The following is a 16,898-nucleotide window of genomic DNA, read 5'->3' as shown; positions in this document are numbered from 1 at the left end:
AAAATTCATCGAGAAACGTACTCCCTCCGTCCCTTTTTAATTAACTTGGAGGAGGAAAACGGTTTCACAAATGTCATTTTACAATTCAGTCCTGCATATTTCAAAACATAACAAAAAAATACTCTCAGATCTGATCGGTTAGTCCCGATCGATCGTCAGCTCCACCACGCGCCACCGGAGCTGGAATCGATCGATCGTCCGCTGGAATCGATCCAGACGGAGCTCCACCACACGCCACCGGAGCTGGAATCGATCCAGACGGAATCGATCCAGACGGAGCTCCACCATACGCCACCGAAGCTGGAATCGATCCAGACGGAGCTCCACCACGCGCCACCGGAGCTGGAATCGATCCAGACGGAGCTCCACCACGCGCCACCGGAGCTGGAATCGATCCAGACGGAATCGTCAGCTGCTGGAGCGGAAGCTCCACCAGGCACCTCCGCCTGGAATCCGGATCTGGAATCGATCGATCGATCGTCAGCCTCCGGAGCAGCGCCATGCTCTCCACCCTGCTGGAGCGGCAGCTCCACCACGCGCCTGTGCCTGGTTCTCCTCGCCCAGCTCCTGCTCGACAGCTGCTGGAGCGGCAGCTCCACCAGGCACCTCCGCCTGGTTCTCCTCGCCCACTTCCTGCTCGACGGCTGCTGGAGCGGCAGCTCCACCACGCGCCTCCGCCTGGTTCTCCTCGGCCACCTCCTGCTAGACAGCTGCTGGAGCGGCAGCACCGCCACCCGCCTCCGCCTGCTTCTCCTCGGCCCCCTCCTGCTCGACAGCCTCCTCCACCTGCTTCTCCTCGGGCCCCTCCTGCTCGACAGCTGCCGAAGCGACAGCTCCGCCACCCGCCTCCGCCTCCTCCTTGTCGACACCCTCCTGAAGAACCGCTTGCCTCAGATTGGCTCCGCCGCCCGCCTCCCCTTATTCAAGCTCGCCAGCCTCCAGTTCGCCACGCTGCTCGCCACGCTCCTTCATCCGGCAGCGGCAGCTCGTCTTCATCTGGCAGCGCCAGCTCGTCTTCATCCGGCAGCGCCAGCTCTTCTTCATCCGGCAGCGCCAGCTCTTCTTCATCTGGCAGCAGCTCGTCAAAGTTATATTCTGATCATTGCAAGTGCCACATGGTTACCAATTCAAAGCTTGAGCAAACTCTGGCGCGCTCTTCTGGATCTTAAGAGCCACAAATTTCTGCAAAGATGAGAGCATAATCATGAGCATTGCATCGTATGCACAAGTGAGCAATAAAATGATCCCAGAACATGCCTGGAAGATATAGCTAACCAGAAAAATTACAGTGTGAATTAACTTGTGAACATATAAAGCTAGTATCGCACTTCATTGCTTGTATACAAAACGGAAACACGCCCATACAATGGTACAGAACCATTAGCTCCAGCCGCTAGTGTACATGGCGAGTTTCCTAATAAGTTTATGACAGTAACACATAGCAACACATACCTGCCGCTCCTATCGTGTGACGAAGTAGCGAAGCAACTTTGCCATGAACGGATGAAATGAACCAGGCAAACTGTTTTTTGGTGGCTGCAGTGACAGACAAGAGATATGTTAGTAAAACTATAAGGATTATCAAACAATGGAGCAACATTCCATAGTATAACAACTCCATATTGAGTGAGTTCTGGAGTGAAACGTAAAAATATTTACCAAGTTTTACGAGCTTCTTTACGAGGAAAACAACATATTTCTGGCGAGAAAGAGCGAGCAAGTGCGGCTGCAGGGCAACGAAAATAGCATCCCTCTCTGGCTGCGAGCACCACTTCACACATGTCTGCCAGGGAAATAATGGTGGCAATCAGAACAAGCACTAGAAGAGCGGAGCAGCATGTTCATAAGGAATGTGTACGGTCAACTTACTTGAAGAACACGTGCAGTTACATGGTTACATCATGACATCTCATCTTCTCCCAGAGTACGGTAAGTTCCTGGTGAACATTTAGGTGTGCCAAGCAGAGCAAATCAGGGTTGTCCGAAATATGGGTATTGTATCATCAGACAAAGGCTTGGGTTACGAATAAAAATGTGGTGACTGAAGCAGTACTTGTGAATAAAAATTACAATGTGTTGACAGGTGGCAATTTAACTTGTGAACATATAAAGCTAGTATCGCACTGTGCCTAGGCACTGACAGCACACCAATACACAAAAACATCTCCAAGAAATGTTAGCAGAAATGGATATACCACAAATTTCCCCTAAAGAAAAAAAGGACAAACTTCAGATAATGGCCATGTATCATCATATTTGCATAAGCACAAGCATATTTGCACAAGCATCATCATCAGATTTGCACAAGCATATTCCGGAACGGAGGGAGTACTTATACTGTTCTTCTTGTCATGCGGTTCCATCATGGTTGAAGTGGAAGTACTCGAAGAAGATAATGACCATGTAGTCAATGATGCAGGAGGTGTTGGGCAGCCATCCGGAAAAGACCTATCAGACCAAGCAAGATTTGGAGCTTACTTTGCAATGCAATTTATACGGACTCGAGAGATGGAAAGGTGGATAAAAAAGACAAGGAGCTTGTTGCTAGTCTATTAAAGACAAGTCTAAGTACAGTTGAAAAAATCTGGAAAGATGCACGGCAACAAATTGCAGCAGGGCAAGAAGTAGTTGTTTCATCGAAGAAAAAAGGCAGAGTTGGACGTAAGAGAAAAGATCTAGAGCTCTCCAGGGTAACCTCAATCCCATTGAATAGAAGAAAAACAGTCAGAGCTCTAGCAAGGGAACTCAATGTTAGCCGAACAACCTTGCACAGAAGGTTAGAATGGGGTGAACTCAATCGCTGCTCAAACACTTTGAAGCCAGCTCTAAAGCCAGCTAACAGAATTGAAAGACTGAAGTTCTGTATGTTTATGCTCCAAGAGTGCACAATGACAGATATGAGTGTTTTCTTCAAGGAAATGGACAATTTTGTCCATATCGACGAAAAATGGTTTGACTTGACATAGAAAAACAATGTGTACTATCTAGTCCCTGGAGAGCCTACCCTATATCGGACAGTGCATAATAAGAACAGTATAGGGAAGGTTATGTTTTTAACTTCGTCGTGGCTAAGCCAAGGTTTGCCATTGTTGATGGAATAAAGGTTTGCACTTTTGATGGAAAAATAGGCACATGGCCATTTGTCACCGAAGCTCCGGCTGTTAGAAGAAGCGAAAACGAGGAAAAGGGTACTCTTGAACTCAAATCAATGAAAGTTAACGAGAGATGTAATGAGGGATTTCATGTGCAATAAAGTAATCCCTGCTATACTAGACAAGTGGCCGGATGAGGACGCAGGGAGAACTATTTATATACAACAAGACAATGCCACCCCACACATCAAGCCTAACGACCACTGTTTTCCTACAAGTTGTTGCACAAACTGACTCGAACATTGTATTATCTGCAACAACCACCTAATAGTCCCGATATGAACATTCTAGATCTATGCTTCTTTCGGTCTATTCAATCTCTCACCGATCGCTATGAGCTACGAAAAATATTAGAGAACTGATTGAAGCTGTGCAGGAAGAATTTGAGAACTATGAGGTGGATAAGCTAGCTAAAAGCTTTCTAACATTGCAAACATGTTTGAGAGAGACTATGAAGAAGCAAGGAGGGAATTGCTATGAAATCCAACACATGGGTAAAGACAAAAGGATAAAGGAAGGAAAACTCCCTATTTTTCTTACTTGCAAGGCTGATCTAGTTGCAGAGACATTAAAAATTATAGAAGAAGCACAACCTATTGAGAATAGCACAAGCAGCAAACAAGCAAAAGCAGAGCAGCTTAAGCAGTTGATAGAAGAGGCAGAAGCAAGAGCAAAAGAAAAAGCGGAAGCAGAAGCAGCTCAAGAAGCATCTTGAGTAGTTTTAAATTATGCAATACTCCGTAGTTTTAAGTTATGTGGACCCTGCTGTATATATGCAACATTTCAAATACATCATCTGCTGTACTACAACATCAGTCTCAAAATATGCGTATTAGGAGTACTTTGTTTTGTAAATGAATGTACTCTTAGTATGTTCAAGGTAAACAACCCATTCCAGTTATTCAGAACAAAAGTTGTGCGTCAAAAGTTGCAATTCTCTGGAGCAGGCTGGGTAAACCCGTACCTCAAGCTGCAAGGCAGAGCATCCCCACCATTGTCGGGGTTGGCGCACTCAGCTAGGATCCTCCGTTGCAGCAGCACGTTCCTCCACCTTCTCCACCTGCAGGTTGATGGAGTATTGCAGTAGTAGTAAGCTCATGCTGAAGAGAAACCAGCATGTTCAAACAATGAAGAATCGAAACTTGATTCAAAACAAAGTCCAAAACATTGAGTAGGGTGTTACAATATGCAAAGCATGCATACATGTCATTGGAGTAGTACACTAATTTAGTAATATTGGTAACAAGGGTCAATCATAGGGATAGCAACAAAAATATCCTTCAGTTCAACCATGAGGTGTGAAAAAACATCATGCAGTAACTATACATATATAAAGCGAGCATATCTGATCAAGAGTTCCACATTCTCATCATAGCAATGGTCTACAAATCTCAACGATTTCTTTCAAGTGAGGCATAAATGCTAAGAAAACAGAGCACACGTCCCAATCAAGCAGTAGCCTCCATGCTGTGAAGTGTGCACATTATGTTTCAATGTGATAATAAGATCAAACAAAATACAGAGCGATGCGCAAAGACTAGGCGGTACTGGTTTTACGCATGACACACTGGCTACCACAGGGGAACATATATCTACAATGGTGAACCTGGGTGAACCTGGCTAGATTGGTTTTGATTTTCCGCTCCAGTCAGACTGGGTGAACCTGGCTAGATTGCGCAGACAGCGAGACAAGCACTCCATCTTTTTTATGCCTTGCGTGATTACTGCAACTTCCTAGCACGAAAACGGCATATCTAGGGGAATCTGTGTGGTGGATGGTCTGCAACTCTGCATGCTGTTCCAGTAACAGACTAACAAGAACGAAGACAGACGATTTTCCACCTCTCTCTCTCTCTCTCGGGACGATTCTTGTGGTCTAGTGGGAAGAACAGGAGCAAGGCGTAGAAATCGATCATCCAATCAAGAGCGAATTATCCAGTGGAAGAGAGGGGGGAGCGGGCGTATGTACCTGGCCTACTGTTGGTCGCAGATGGTGGCCAGGGTGTGTATTGAGGCGCGGGTTGGGGTCGGCCTCCTGCCCGACGACCCGCGAGATCAGGGCCTGTGCGCTGTCCAGCAGCGCATCCTCCTCGTCCCCCTCCTCCGCCTCCGCCTCGTCCGGCTCGGCGGCGGCGGCCACCGAATCTATGAGCTGATCTCGCATTGCTGCCATCGGATCTGTGGAAAAGGTCGAAAAAATTCAACCTTTTTCACGGATCCAACCGCGTCATGGAGATGGTGATCTTCTGGATATGGAGGAGAAGGGGACGGGGATGGCGAGCGGCCGAGACGGGGATGGTGAGAAGACGCGGAGGGAAAGGAGAAGGAGATGTGGAGCGGCGGCGATGCGGTGCCAGCGACGGCGACGGCCACGGCCAAGCTATCGCGAGGAGAAGGGCGATAAGGGCGAGAAGGGCCAAGTTACGGCCTTACGGGACGGGGATGGCGACGACACACGGACAGGGACATAGCGGTGACGAGTAACTCGCAACGTGGGGGTTTTCGCAAAATTTTAGGGAGTAGTCAGCAGGAACCTACTTTAGAAACGAATGCAATAATCTGAATGCTGAACCAGACTGAAGAAACATTTTTGGTGCTTAGATTTGTGGACTTTACCCTCGCCCGAAGGAGAGGGAGCCCTTTCAGAAATTCTCAGTGACCCGTGAGGGCCAAAGAGGGGGTTTGGAAATAGTTTTCAACCAGCAATTGACGCGCCTCGGTATTACCTCACTAGCTGCGTCATTGCCCCAAGCGCAAAGATGCCTTCCCCGTGTACCCGGCCACCCCTCTTTATACCCCGTCACGCCTCGCGCTCTCTCCTCCGTAGCCGAGGTGGGACTAAAATTGTAATCAACACTGCACGCACGGAGCAAACAAACCGACTCGATGTATTAACAAACAAGAGGGGTTAGCTGCCCTGCTATTCCATTCGCTCGGCCCATGCATTCTTTGAGAGCCCAGCAGCCACGTGAGCCTGGACCACGCATCTGCATACAATTTATTAGCCGTTGGCCCGTTGTGGTGGCCTAGTGGGCAACTACAAATTCCAAGCAACTGCAGTCGTCGTGTCTAGTCAGTCGTGCTCAAGTCATTTCAAATAGTACATCGATATACTGAAGAATTTCGAAAAAAAAAAGATATACTAAGAAAACACCTGCGTACCAAGTGAAAAAATTCAACAAAACCGTGTATGACACGTATATTTTACAATGGGCAGTGTTTCAGGCAGGCGGAGTGAGATCTGCCACAATTTGGTCCGTTATGGTTCGACTTAAAAATTGTGATGCCGAGCCGTCCCAAAAATATCCCCACTCATTGCATTTTTTTATAATCTTACTAGAATATTGTTGCAATATTTTTTCCGCACGGTGCCAAACCATGAAAAAAGTCGCAGTACTTAAAAACACCCATGATACTTTCGCCTAATTGCTAATGGCAAGCATAGGAGGAAAAAACATTTCAATTAGAGCAAGATGAAGGAACCATAGTTGGAGAGGAAAACCTAAGGATATATATTTCCAAATATTACAAAAAACTTTTTGGGGCATCGGTCTCAAATGATTTCTCTCTTGTTGAATCCCAAATAGAAGATATTCCGTAAATCTTAGTTGAGGAGAATTTGATCTTGACTGCCGAATCACATACAAGGAGGTATTCGAAGCTATTATGCAAATGGAAAAGAACAAAGCCCCATGACCAGATGGAAAAGAACAAAGTTGTTGGTCCTTTATAAAAGGAGACCTTATGAGTTTATTTTCTTCATTCTATAGAGGGGAACTGCCCCTATTTCATTTAAATTTTGGAATAATCATTTTGCTTCCCAAAAAGAAGAATGCGATTTAGATTCAACAATATAAACCAATATGTCTCCTTAATGTCAGCTTCAAGGTTTTTACTAAAGTAGGAATGAATTGTGTTACTGAGTTAGCACACAGGTAATTAAACCTACTCAAAGCGATTTTATCCCAGGCCGACACATTCTTGAGCGGGTCGTGATGCTCCATAAAACTATCCACGAGTTGCATAGGAAGAAACTATACGGTGTACTTCTTAAGATAGATTTTGAAAAAACATATGACAAAGTAAATTGGTGTTTTTTTTACAACAAGCTCTACGTATGAAAGGTTTCGATCCAAACTAGTGCCAATGGATCAAAGATTTCGTGTCTATGGGTAGTTTTGGTATTAGAGTGAATGACGCCATTGGGCATTTTTTCCAGACTAAAAAAGGACTTAGACAAGGGGATCTTAAATCCTCTTCTTTTTAATATTTGTCGCGAACATGTTGGCTATCCTGATTGCTAGGGCTAAAGAGGATGGTCAGGTAGATGGATTAATACAACATCTAGTTGATAGGGGCATATCTATTCTACAGTATGCTGATGACACTATTATTTTCATGGACCATAATCTTGAAAAGGCTTTGAATATGAAGTTAATTCTTTGCATATTTGAACAACTTTCGGGTTTAAAGATTAACTTTCATAAGAGCGATTTTTGTTTTGTTTTAGGCAAGCGAAAGAGGTTGAAAATCGGTATAGAGATCTTTTTGGTTGCGAGGTTGGATCTTTGCCCTTCCGTTATTTAGGGATTTTGATTCATTTTAGAAAACTAAAAATTGGAGAGTAGAAACCTGTAGAGGACCGGTTCGAGAAAAAAACTTAGTTGCTGGATTGGTAAGCTGCTCTCTTATGGTGATCTTTTAGTGCTTATTAACTCTGTGCTTACTAGTTTGCCAATATTTATGTTGCCCCTTTTTGAGATACCTAAAGGAGTACGCAAGAGATTGGATTTCTTCAGGTCTAGATTTTTTTTTGGCAATCTGATGAACTCAAGAAGAAGTATAGACTTACAAAATGGAATATAATTTGTCGGCCAAGAGACCAACGTGGGCTAGGGGTCGAAGTCTTAGAAATGAAGAACACATGCTTGTTGAGTAAATGTCTCTTTAAGCTCTTAAATGAAGATGGTGTGTGGCAAGAACCTCTTCACAATAAATATTTGAATAACAAAACGTTATCACAAGTAGAGGCTAAACCCACAGATTCGCCTTTTTGGAAAGGCTTGATGAGGGTTAAGGGGGAATTTTTCTCTAGGGGTTCTTTTACACTAGGGAATGTCTTAGATACTAGATTTTGGGAAGACATATGGCTCGGTGATATATCTCTTGCTCAACAATATCCCTCTCTCTACAATATTGTGCAACATAAGAATGTTTTATTGGAAAATGTACTAGCTGGGTTTCCTCTAAATATAGCTTTTAGGAGAAACTTAAATGAGTACAACTGGTCCAAATGGTTGCACTTGGTCAGCCATTTGGTTGAGGTGGATTTGTCGCAACCGCCTGGTACTTTTGTTTGCAGCTTGACACACTCAGGTGGGTTCTCGGTCAAGTCCATGTACCTCGATTTGATTCATAAACACACATTTTTTTTGTGCAGATACATTTGGAAGATCAAAGTTCCTCTACACATTAGGAGCTTTATGTGGTTCTTACATAGAAAGTTTATACTAACAAAAGATAATCTTCAAAAAAAGAAATTGGCAAGGAAGTACTAAGTGTTGTTTTTGTGATAAAGATGAAGCAATACAATATTTATTTTTTGGCTGTCCTCTTGCAAAAATGATTTGGCTCATTGTTCATATGTATTTTGGAATTTTCGCCCCTAGAGATGTCACCAATATTTTTGGAAATTGGTTGCATGGATTGAATAAGAGAGTCAAGGGTCAGACTAGGGTCGGCATTTGCGCTCTCTTATGGGCAATATGGCGCATTCCTAATGATATTATTTTTAACAACACACAATGTGCTTCTTTTCTACAGGTTATTCCCCTTGACATCCAGTGGACTCATATGTGGTTATGTCTCCAGCCGGATGAGTGCCACTCGGACATGGATTTTGGGTGCAACCGTTTAGAAACGGTTGCTCGGGATTTATTCAACCATTGTGGCTGGCAGCTTGATAGATGTATCTTGCCATGATGTAGTGGCGCTGCTTTTTTTTTATTTTTAGATGGTTGATACGTGTATCAACTTTGTGTGATCCGTGAATTGCAATAAATGTAAGACTAAGTTTTAATAAAAGTAATAAAAGATGTATGCATCTTTTGGATGCGGAGGGTGGGGTCTTTCCCCATTTCGAAAAAAATGTAGGAAAAAATGTGTTTATGCAACAGATTCTTATGTGGTCGAAGCAAATTTCTGAAAAAATAACTATTGCACTTAAACAATATGGAAGCAAGCGCTTGGAACACCGCTACAAACGATTGCAGCATGGACACAACATTTGCAAAAAGACACCCAAAGTCAACGCAACATTTCATTCGTGTTTTTACACCAATCAGAAAAGAAGTTCCAACATGTGAATAGAAATTCAAAATAATTGACTTGATAAGCCGAGCCCAATGTACTGACCCTGAGGCATAAGAATACGAAAGTTAGATACTCCTATGGGAGTTGGAGTTTGACGACATTTCGACGAGAATCCTTCCCATGGACAGGATATACAACTCTCCAAAACCCTAGCTGCCGCCGAATGCTCAACTGGGAGTGGAGATAGAGCGGAGAAGGACTCTTGGCGAGAGAGTGGGAGTGAGTTGCCGAACTTGTGTGTACACCACTTAACGGTCGTGTCAGCAGGTACGTGATACGTCCATTTTGCATCACTATTTTATATCATAATTTACTGTTATTCATTGATATATTTCATATTTAGAGATGATACTTATGTTATTTCACTTATTTTGCATGTTTCATGATTATTGGAGAATTATTCACCGGAGTCAGGATTCTGCTGAAAAAGCACCGTCAGGATACCATATTTCTGAAGATCAACAATTCACGGAAATTACACCGAAGATCTTATTTTTCCAGAAGAATGAGCCAGCCAAAAGGAGGAGCCGAGGAGGGCCGCCATGGGCCCCCCATAGGCCGGCGCGGGCCCTGCCCTGGCCGCGCCGCCTTGTGGGGAGGGGGCCCACAGCCCCTCTCGGCCTCCTCTCTTTCGCGTACTTCATCCTCCCGAAAACCTAAGGCACGGAGGATAAGCGAGAATACACACAGCCGCCTCTGCGGGGCGGAGAAACACCAGAGAGAAAAGAGCTCTCCGGCGGGCAGGAATCCGTCGGGGAAATTCCCTCCCGGAGGGGGAAATCGACGCCATCGTCACCGTCATCTAGCTGGACTTCATTGGGATGATCATCATCATCTCCACCATCGACACCGCCATCTCCACCGCTGCACCTCGTCTCCGCTGTAACATCTAGGGTTAAATCTTGAGTATTCCATAGGGGAAACTCTCCCGGTATTGATTATTACTTGTTATTGATGCTATTGAGTGAAACCATTGGATCAAGGTTTATGTTCAGATTGTTATTCATCATTATTTCACCTCTGATCATGTTCCATATGATGTCTCGTGAGTAGTTCGTTTAGTTCTTGAGGACATGGGTGAAGTCTAAATGTTAGTAGTGAACTATGTTGAGTAATATTTAATGGTTTGATATTTAAGTTGTGGTGTTATTATTCTAGTGGTGTCATGTGAACGTCGACTACATGATACTTCACCTTTATGGGCCTAGGGGAGTACATCTTGTATTTTTTTTTCTAATTGTGGGGTTGCCGGAGTGACAGCAACCTGAACCCCCGTTGGTATATCGATGCAGGAGGGATAGCAGGATCTCAGAGTTTAAGGCTGTGGTTAGATTTATCTTAATTACTTTCTTGTATTTGCGGATGCTTGCAAGGGGTATAATCACAAGTATGTATTAGTCCTAGGAAGGGCGGTGCATTAGCATAGGTTCACCCACGCAACACTTATCAAAACAATGAAGATTAATCAACTATATGAAGCGAAAGCACTAGACTAGATCCCCGTGTGTCCTCAAGAACGTTTGGTCATTATAAGTAAACAAACCGGCTTGTCCTTTGTGCTAAAAAGGATTGGGCCACTCGCTGCAATTATTACTCTCGAATTTTACGTACTTGTACTTTATTTATCTGCTATATCAAAACCCCCTGAAAACTTGTCTGTGAGCATTTATAGTGAATCCTTCATCGAAAGCGCTTGTCAACACCTTCTCGCTCCTCGTTGGGTTCGACACTCTTATTTATCGAAAGTACTACGATACACCCCCGATGTCTACGGGTGCTTCTATTCTTGTAGACGGTGTTGGGCCTCCAAGAGCGAGAGGTTTGTAGAACAGCAGCAAGTTTCCCTTAAGTGGATTACCCAAGGTTTATCGAACTTAGGGAGGAAGAGGTCAAAGATATCCCTCTCATGCAACCCTGCAACCACAAAGCAAGAAGTCTCTTGTGTCCCCAACACACCTAATAGGTGCACTAGTTCGGCAAAGAGATAGTGAAATACAAGTGGTATGAATGAATATGAGTAGTAGTACGGCGCCAGAAAATAGCTCGCTGGCGTGCAGTTGATGGTAGTAATATTGTAGGAAGTAAACGAGCAGTAGTAACGCAGCAGTAGTAATTCAGTAAAACAGTAACAAGCGGTGATAGCGATATTTGGGAACAAGGCCTAGGGATTAGACTTTCACTAGTGGACACTCTCAACTTTGATCACATAACGAGAATAGATAAATGCATACTCTACACTCTCTTGTTGGATGATGAACACATTGCGTAGGATTACACGAACCCTCAATGCCGGAGTTAACAAGCTCCACAATTCAATGTTCATATTTAAATAACCTTAGAGTGCATGAAAGATCGATACGACTAAACCAAGTACTAACGTAGCATGCACTACTCGTCACCTTCATGCTTATGTAGGAGGAATAATACACATCAATACTATCATAGCAATAGTTAACTTCGCAATCTACAAGAGATCATGATCATAACATAAACCAAGTACTAACACGGATGCACACACTGTCACCATTACATCGTGTAGGAGGAATAAAACTACTTTAATAACATTGCTAGAGTAGCACATAGATAAATTGTGATACAAAACACATTGCAATCATTAAGAGATATAAATAAGCACTTCACTATGCCATTCATAACAGTGAATAAGTATTCCGTGAAATATAGCCTAAGAGACCCACACGATGCACACACTTGTCACCTTTACACACGTGGGACAAGGAGTCTCCGGAGATCACATAAGTAAAACTCACTTGACTAGCACAATGACATCTAGATTACAAGCATCATCATATGAATCTCAATCATGTAAGGCAGCTCATGAGATTATTGTATTGAAGTACATAGGAGAGAGATGAACCACATAGCTACCGGTACAACCCCGAGCCTCGATGGAGAACTACTCCTCTTCATGGGAGCAGCAGCGGTGATGAAGATGGCGGTGGAGATGGCAGCGGTGTCGATGGAGAAGCCTTCCGGGGCACTTCCCCGTCCGGCGGGGTGCCGGGAACGGAGACTCCTGTCCCCGGATCTTGGCTTCGCGATGGCGGCGGCTGCGGAAGGTTTCGCGTACCGTGGCTTCCTCCGTGAGGGTTTTCGACGCGAGGGGCTTTATATAGGCGAAAGGGCAGCGTCGGAAGGTCGAAGGGCGACCACACCATAGGGCGGCGCGGCCGGGGCCCAGGCCGCGCCACCCTATCATCGCGGGGCCCACGGGGCCCCCTCCGGCGGCTCTCGGGTGTTCCGGATGCTTCCGGGCAAAATAGGAACACAGGGCGTTGATTTCGTCCAATTCCGAGAATATTTCGTTACTAGGATTTCTGAAACCAAAAACAGCAGAAAACGAGAAGCGGCACTTCGGCATCTTGTTAATAGGTTAGTTCCGGAAAACGCATAAATATGACATATAATGTGTATAAAACATGTAGATATCATCAATAAAGTAGCATGGAACATAAGAAATTATCGATACGTTGGAGACGTATCAGCATCCCCAAGCTTAGTTCTGCTCGTCCCGAGCAGGTAAAACGATAACAAAGATAATTTCTTAAGTGACATGCCATCATAACCTTGATCATACTATTGTAAGCATATGTAATGAATGCAGCGATCAAAACAATGGTAATGACATGAGTAAACAAATGAATCATATGACAAAGACTTTTCATGAATAGTACTTCAAGACAAGCATCAATAAGTCTTGCATAAGAGTTAACTCATAAAGCAATAAATCAAAGTAAAGGTATTGAAGCAACACAAAGGAAGATTAAGTTTCAGCGGTTGCTTTCAACTTATAACATGTATATCTCATGGATATTGTCAACATAAAGTAGTATAACAAGTGCAATATGCAAGTATGTAGGAATCAATGCACAGTTCACACAAGTGTTTGCTTCTTAAGGTGGAGGGAGATAGGTAAACTGACTCAACAATAAAAGTAAAAGAATGGTCCTTCAAAGAGGAAAGCATCGATTGCTGTATTTGTGCTAGAGCTTTTATTTTAAAAACATGAAACAATTTTGTCAACGGTAGTAATAAAACATATGAGTTATGTAAATTATATCTTACAAGTTGCAAGCCTCATGCATAGTATACTAATAGTGCCCGCACCTTGTCCTACTTAGCTTGGACTACCGGATCTTTGCAATGCCATGTTTCAACCAAGTGTCACAAAGGGGTACCTCCATGCCGCTGATGCGCGTAGATGTACACGTCCGTTGGGAACCCCAAGAGGAAGGTATGATGCGCACAGTGGCAAGTTTTCCCTCAGAAAGAAACCAAGGTTTAATCGAACCAGGAGGATCCAAGAAGCACGTTGAAGGTTGATGGTCGCGAAATGTGATGCGGCGCAACACCAGGGATTCCGGCGCCAACGTGGAATCTGCACAACAAAACCAAAGTACTTTGCCCCAACGAAACAGTGAGGTTGTCAATCTCACCGGCTTGCTTGTAACAAAGGATTAAACGTATCGAGTGGAAGATGTTTGCAAAGAAAACAGGTAAAACACAATTGCGATAGATTGTATGCTATGTAAAGAATAGGACCGGGGTCCACGAGTTCACTAGAGGTGTCTCTCCCATAAGATAAAAGCATGTTGGGTGAACAAATTACAGTCGGGCAATTGACAAATAGAGAAGAGCATAACAATGCATATACATGATATGATAAATATAGTGAGATTTAATCGGGCATTACGACAAAGTACATAGACCGCCATCCAACTGCATCTATGCCTAAAAAGTCCACCTTCGGGTTATCATCCGAACCCCATTCAGTATTAAGTTGCTAAGCAACGAGACAATTGCATTAAGTATGGTGCGTAATGTAATCGACAACTACATCCTTAGACATAGCATCAATGTTTTATCCCTAGTGGCAACAAGCACATCACAACCTTAGAACCTTCGTCACGATCCAGTGTCAATGAAGGCATGAACCCACTATCGAGCATAAATACTCCTTCTTGGAGTTAAGAGCAAAAACTTGGCCAGAGCCTCTACTAATAACGGAGAGCATGCAAGATCATAAACAACACATAAACAATAGATTGATAATCACCATAACATAGTATTCTCTATCCATCGGATCCCGACAAACACAACATATAGTATTACAGATAGATGATCTTGATCATGTTAGGCAGCTCACAAGATCCAACAATGAAGCACAACAAGGAGAAGACGACCATCTAGCTACGGCTATGGACCCATGGTCCAGGGGTGAACTACTCACTCATCACTCCGGAGGCGATCATGGCGATGAAGAGTCCTCCGGGAGATGAATCCCCTCTCCGGCGAGGGTGCCGGAGGCGATCTCCTGAATCCCCGAGATGGGATTCGCGGCGGCGGCGTCTACGGAAGGTTTTCCGTATCGTGGCTCTCGGTATCTGGGGTTTTCGCGACGGAGGCTTTAAGTAGGCGGAAGGGCAACGTGGGGGGCCACACGAGGGCCCCACACACCTAGGTCGGCGCGGCCGGGGCCCGGGCCGCGCCGCCCTATGGTGTCGGCGCCTCGTGGCCCCACTTCCTTCCCTCTTCGGTCTTACTGGAAGCTCCGTGCAAAAATAGGACCACAGGGCGAAGATTTCGTCCAATTCCGAGAATATTTCCTTACTAGGATTTCGAAACCAAAACAGCGAGAAAACGACAAGCGGCTCTTCGGCATCTTGTTAATAGGTTAGTTCCAGAAAATGCATAAATATGACATATAATGTGCATAAAACATGTAGGTATCATCAATAAAGTGGCATGGAACATAAGAAATTATCGATACGTTGGAGACGTATCAGCCGCCTATACAAAGGTCTAAGGAGAAAGCTCGCATTTTGGATTTCTCGCTTTTGATTATTCTCAACTTAGACATCCATACCGGGACAACATGGACAACAGATAATGGACTCCTCTTAAATGCATAAGCATGTAGCAACAATTATTATTCTCATATGAGATTGAGGATATATGTCCAAAACTGAAACTTCAACCATGATTCATGGCTTTAGTTAGCGGCCCAATGTTCTTCTCTAACAATTTGCATGCTCCAATCATTAAGGTGATAGATCCTTCAGTACAAGACGGACATGCATAGCAACTCACATGATATTCAACAAAGATAGTTGATGGCGTTCCCCGTAAGCATGGTTATCGCACAACAAGCAACTTAATAAAAGATAAAGTGCATAAGTACATATTCAATACTACGATAGTTTTTAAGGCTATTTTGTCCCATGAGCTATATATTGCAAAGGTGAATGATGGAATTTTAAAGGTAGCACTCAAGCAATTTACTTTGGAATGGCGGAGAAATACCATGTAGTAGGTAGGTATGGTGGACACAAATGGCATAGTGGTTGGCTCAAGGATTTTGGATGCATGAGAAGTATTCCCTCTCGATACAAGGTTTAGGCTAGCAAGGTTATTTGAAGCAAACTCAAGGATGAACCGGTGCAGCAAAACTCACATAAAAGACATATTGTAAACATTATAAGACTCTACACCGTCTTCCTTGTTGTTCAAAACTCAATACTAGATATTATCTAGACCTTAGAGAGACCAAATATGCAAATCAAATTTTAGCAAGCTCTATGTATTTCTTCATTAATGGGTGCAAAGCATATGATGCAAGAGCTTAAACATGAGCACAACAATTGCCAAGTATCACATTATCCAAGACATTTTAGAATTACTACATGTAGCATTTTCCAATTCCAACCATATAACAATTTAACGAAGAGGAAACTTCGCCTTGAACATTATGAGTAAAGCCTAAGGACATATGTGTCCATATGCAACCAGCGGAGCGTGTCTCTCTCCCACAAAGTGAATGCTAGGATCCATTTTATTCAAAAACAAAAACAAAAACAAACACGACGCTCCAAGTAAAGAACACAAGATGTGACTCGAATAAAAATATAGTTTCAGGGGAGGAACTCGATGATCTTGTCGATGAAGAAGGGGATGCCTTGGGCATCCCCAAGCTTAGACGCTTGAGTCTTCTTAAAATATGCAGGGATGAACCACGGGGGCATCCCCAAGCTTAGAGCTTTCACTCCTCTTGATCATAGTATATCATACTCCTCTCTTGACCCTTGAAAACTTCCTTCACACCAAACTTCAAGCAAACTCATTAGAGGGTTAGTGCACAATTAATAATTCACACATTCAGAGGTGACACAAACATTCTTTACACTTCTGGACATTGCATAAAGCTACTGGACATTAATGGATCAAAGAAATTCATCCAACATAGCAAAAGAGGCAATGCGAAATAAAAGGCAGAATCTGTCAAAAAATAACAGTCCGTAAAGACGAATTTTAAAGTGGCACCAGACTTGCTCAAATCGAAAAACTCAAAACTAATGA

The 16,898-nt window shown here is 43.7% G+C and overlaps 1 long non-coding RNA gene and 1 other non-coding gene across 2 annotated transcripts; both read right to left on the bottom strand.

The window, feature by feature from the left end:
• Window positions 1–1,452: 1,452 nt before the first annotated feature.
• Window positions 1,453–2,327, bottom strand: LOC124659309. Its single transcript, XR_006989535.1, has 3 exons — window positions 1,870–2,327; window positions 1,660–1,783; window positions 1,453–1,536 (listed from the first exon to the last, which is right to left on the bottom strand). It is a non-coding gene; the product is annotated as an uncharacterized LOC124659309 (long non-coding RNA).
• A 3,433-nt stretch (window positions 2,328–5,760) lies between these two features.
• Window positions 5,761–5,913, bottom strand: LOC124668943. Its single transcript, XR_006992005.1, has one exon. It is a non-coding gene; the product is annotated as a U4 spliceosomal RNA (small nuclear RNA).
• Window positions 5,914–16,898: the final 10,985 nt, after the last annotated feature.

Source organism: Lolium rigidum, chromosome 6 (genome assembly GCF_022539505.1).
Source record: "Lolium rigidum isolate FL_2022 chromosome 6, APGP_CSIRO_Lrig_0.1, whole genome shotgun sequence".
Classification (NCBI taxonomy): Eukaryota; Viridiplantae; Streptophyta; class Magnoliopsida; order Poales; family Poaceae; genus Lolium; species Lolium rigidum.
Note: the sequence above shows the minus strand (reverse complement) of the source record. Positions and strands in the feature narration are given on the sequence as shown.